Here is a 5,000-nt window from a genome sequence, read left to right as displayed (position 1 = left end):
CGAAGCGTGAGGCAGCACCGTCCCTGCTATACGAAAGCCCCATCCAGCCCTGTGCCACCCGGGGGGTTCCAGGGTGCTGAGATGGCTGACATTTTGCTCCGCTCACGACGGTCGCCGTGCCACACAAGAACAGCCCAAAAACAGGCCAAAACAGCCCAAAAACGGGCCAAAACAGGCCATTTTTGGCTGCGCGAGCGAGCGGCGAGCGGCGAACAGCGAGCGAAGCGTGAGGCAGCACCGTCCCTGCTATACGAAAGCCCCATCCAGCCCTGTGCCACCCGGGGGGTTCCAGGGTGCTGAGATGGCTGACATTTTGCTCCGCTCACGACGGTCGCCGCGCCACGCAAGAACAGCCCAAAAACAGGCCAAAACAGCCCAAAAACGGGCCAAAACAGGCCATTTTTGGCTGCGCGAGCGAGCGGCGAGCGGCGAACAGCGAGCGAAGCGTGAGGCAGCACCGTCCCTGCTATACGAAAGCCCCATCCAGCCCTGTGCCACCCGGGGGGTTCCAGGGTGCTGAGATGGCTGACGTTTTGGTCCGCTCTCGACGGTCACCGCGCAACGCAAGAACAGGCCAAAAACTGGCCAAAACGGCCCAAAAACGGGCCAAAACTGGCCATTTTTGGCTGCGCGAGCGAGCGGCGAGTGGCGGACAGCGAGCGAAGCGAGAGGCAGCACCGTCCCTGCTATACGAAAGCCCCATCCAGCCCTGTGCCACCCGGGGGGTTCCAGGGTGCTGAGATGGCTGACATTTTGCTCCGCTCACGACGGTCGCCGCGCCATGCAAGAACAGCCCAAAAACAGGCCAAAACGGCCCAAAAACGGGCCAAAACTGGCCATTTTTGGCTGCGCGAGCGAGCGGCGAGCTGACACGGACTTAGCTGGTTTTGCCTAAGTCGTGCGGCACCCTTGCGTGTCCGTCCGCAAAGGTCAGCCTCCCCGAAGCCTCCTATTGTCCCTTAGGACCATCAAAAGAGAGAACGGGTCAGAGAGAACGCCTCAAACGGGATCCACAAGCAAACATGTCCGGAAAACACTTCATAGACAATGCAAATTACAAACAGACTTTACAAGCTCTGAACAGTGGCACAACATAGGGTAAAATGGTCCATTACAGACCGAAAAGCTCTCGCACGTGTCCACATGACACAACCTTTATTTACAAGCCTAAAGAGGCCACCAACCCAACTAAAATGGGACTTATAAGCCTTCGGCCGCCCCTTTACATTCTGTACAGGGCATGAACATGCCAAAAGACACGGACACACATAAGCATTACATCCAACATCTTGTTGAGAAGTTTGTCCGTGACATTCTCCCCCACTTATCCCTTCGACGTCCTCGTCGAAGCCTTTGTGAACACTGCAACTCTTCGCCTTTGCTGAGTCTTCAATCTTCTGCTCCAGCTGCAATGCGCCTCCTGGCTCCCAGCTGCTCTCCGCTGCTGTTTTTGAGTAGTCGAACTTTGATCCGCCATGCTGCTTCAACTCACCAATGACTCTGACTGTGGTGTGGGGTTGGCTGAGTTGTGTTGATCCTTGTTGATTCCTGCGGATCTCCCAGATGAAGGAAAAGACCATCTTTACTGCGCCAGTCTCTCAAAATTCCCACATGCTGCTTGAACTGGGTGGATGCTTGTTGGAGCTTTAACGAGCATCGCCTCGCAAACTTCTGAAGTTTTTGGGTCCTTCCTCCACAAAATCTGTCCATTGACTCTTCTTTCAGTTAGTTGTCACATCCAAGTAGGTTCGCATCACTTCCGCTTTCGATTGGCATTTCGTTGGGAAATGAGGCGGACAATCTACTCTCAGTAGCACTGATAACCGTTGGTGAGGATTTGACAACTATTGTCTTCCATTATCTTCGAAGGGTCTTTGAACTTGTGCAGAGCTCCTCTGCTGGATAGATAAGAGAATTGGGGTACTCGGTTTCGCCCATTCTCTTAAGAGTTGAGAAGGCAAAGGTTACTTGACTTCGCCCGCCTCCTCGAGGTTGTACTTCATGCATCGAGCTGGTTACTGGCCTTCGCCTGCTCTTTGCTCACACTTCTGAAGCACTTGAAGTGTTTGCACTCCTTGCGTTGAGTTAGTTACTGTGATTCACCTTCTCAAAGCCATTGAACTTCTGGAATGCAGGAAGTTTCCACCCCAACTTGGAGTAATTCTCTAATAGATGAGGTCGCCTCTGGGATTGTACCGTCTTCTCCATCAACCCTGCCGCCTACTCCACTGAGTAGCAAAGGTACAGCACCGCGTACTGCTTGCTTCGTTCCTTGGTCGTGCACTCTTGCATGACCCGAAGTCCTTCACTTACGGCTATCTTGATGAGAAACTTGTTGACACCGGTCTTACGAAGTTTCTTGGCCTCTGCCCTTCAGCCTTGTCTCGGTACTTGGAGATTGCCTCTGCATACTCCACCTCCTCGGCCCCTTTCACGACCAAACGCTCTCCCTCCGTGAGAGCAAGGGATCAATGACTTTGACGGAAGTCCCGCCTCTGCGGTACCATGGCGCTGCCATGCCCATGGCCCTACTATCCGTCGCCTCGCATCTGAATCCCTTTTCTTCACGATCAGTAGAGATGTCTCCGTGGCACTCCTCTGAGTCCACCTCCATTCTAACTGATTGCTTGACTTTGGGTAGCTAAGTCCCTCTGGACTCATCGTCGCTTCCTCGCCCCTTTCGACCCCCTGCTCCAACACCTCCGTGTTCTCCAAGCAGTCTGTTTGGTCGATGGAAAGACAGACTGCAACTCCCATGCATGGCCTCTGCCATCGCATTGTAGGGTTTGCACCGATTCTGTTCTCCATAGCTTCCTTGGTAGCAACGTTCGCTTACTCGGCCTTGTCCTCTGACTTGCCGGGCTCCCTTAAGCGAATATGAGCTCTGGAGCAGTCCAACTCTCCAGCTGCTTCGATCATACCTCTGCATGATCAAGTCCCTCCCATGGGACTCCCTGGTACTTGCATACGAACTTTTCCCTTGGTGGAACCCAGCCCCCATATGCTGATGACCAAGGTTTTCATCCGATGCAAAATTCGGTGCACGCCCGGAAGACCCGCCTCTGCGGTACCATGGCCTTCACTCCTTGAATCCATAGCCCTTCTTGCCGTCGTGTTGTTCACCAAAGCGGAGCTCCCAGTAGCTCCCGATCATACCTCCATATGATCACATCCCTCACGGGACAAGGTCGTGTGTATCGCATTGCCATCGAACTGTTCCACCACGATCCGCTGCACCATGTCGCCTCCTGGTGACATCTCCATTGCATTCTGATCCTTGTGGAATAAACTCGAATTGTGAACCCTCCGCTGTGTGGCCTCTGCCAATACATCGCAGGGTCTCCTCCACCTTCGATTTTGTTCGCTCCTTTGGCAATCGATCTTCATCCACCCACTCTTGGGTCACACCTAGATGAAGCACCGCTCTAGGACAGTCCGTCGCCTAGTAGCGCTCCCGAAGTCCGCCGACTTCGCTGTAATTTGTGCACTATTGCCTGGATCCTGGGCCTCTGCCCCTACCAGCACAATCTCTGCTGCGCACCGCTTCCTTCCTAGCAACTCGAATGGCAACACTGTGGCATATTCTTCAAGAGTACCCGCCTCTGCGTCCTCTTGCCCCGTGCTAAGGCCTTCTGAACTCAACTTCGCCTCCGCAAATTGAGTCGCCTTAGTTCCTTCATCAAATGCTCCTCCGAGATAAGGTGCATGTGCCCCGAAGCTCCCTTCGTCTTTGGCACCATGCAAGATGAGTCCACTCCGTCAGAATGAAGGACCCATGGAACAACATGATCCTGCTCTTGCCTCTGCAAGAGCTCATGTCCTTGACCTCTGTCTAAGAAAAGCACTGTGCCTCTGCTCCATGTTCCAACTTCTCTGCTGGCTCCCTTCATACGGCTTGGGTACTTCGCCAAGTTACACCCAAGTTGCTCCGCTCCTCGTTTCTGCATTGAGTCGATGGTGGCCCTCGCGCCCACCATTCCACGGGTCAGCCCTCCCTTGAGTCCGATCTCCACATCGACTCCAAGTGTGCCTTCATTTAAGTTGCTTCAGGTCGCTCCCCCACTTGATCTCGCAATGCATCCACCAATGCATTCTCTCGAGCGAGATCATGCGACGACTCCTCGCCGCTTGCTCAGTCCATCGAGCTTCGTGGAGTTGTTGTTTGTGAGGTACTCCTCCTCAACATGTGAAGTCCGTCTCACATGATTCTCCCTCTGGAGTGCCGAGACTTATCCCTCCTGGATAACTATCCCGTTGGAGCAACATCTCTCTTCGTTTCGGAGACCCCCATCCCCTTGGACTACTCCGATCTGCTGAACAAACTGTGCATTGTTCTGCCTCCTGCAAACGCACTTGCTAGATTGCGACTCCCCGTCAATACAGCCCCCACTGCACCCCTCAAGGTCTAGCAACATGCTGAACTCGTTGCACACTTCAGCCTCCTCCGGACGTATCCTTCGCATGCCGAAGAGAAAGTTTCAATGCTCCATGGTGCCGAGTCTCGGCCGCCTTGGGATGGCCACGAACATTCCGTCGTCCGCATACAAGCCCATGCATGAGTACCAAATTCTTCGAGTTAGCAATTCCCCTCACCTCTGTGAGCTTTGCATAACTCTTTTGGTCGTTGAGCAACTCATTCCACCTTGGATGGTCTCATTCTTGCCAAGCGCCTCGCTTGCCTAGAGCACCATCAAGTATAGTTGTCAACGTTGAGCCGTAGCTCAAACTCAGCCATCCCAACCTTTGTGCGCTCCAAATTCTTCCAAGCTTGCCTGTTCTCGTGGTGCCTCTTGCGCGAAGGGTTGGCCATTCCTCTGAATGCCAATCTCGGATGCCCGCTCCTCTGAGCGACTCCTTTCCCTACATCTCCATGCCCGTTTTCCCTCAAACGGTCGCGCGTGTGCTGACTGCCCTCAACGCAGCCCCGCTAGGTCCCCCACGTTTGCATGTCAAGTGTTTCTATGAGTGCTTGTCCCGCTCTGATACCATATGACACGGAC

Source organism: Musa acuminata, unplaced genomic scaffold, assembly GCF_036884655.1.
Source record: "Musa acuminata AAA Group cultivar baxijiao unplaced genomic scaffold, Cavendish_Baxijiao_AAA HiC_scaffold_1136, whole genome shotgun sequence".
Taxonomy (NCBI): domain Eukaryota; kingdom Viridiplantae; phylum Streptophyta; class Magnoliopsida; order Zingiberales; family Musaceae; genus Musa; species Musa acuminata.
Note: the sequence above shows the minus strand (reverse complement) of the source record.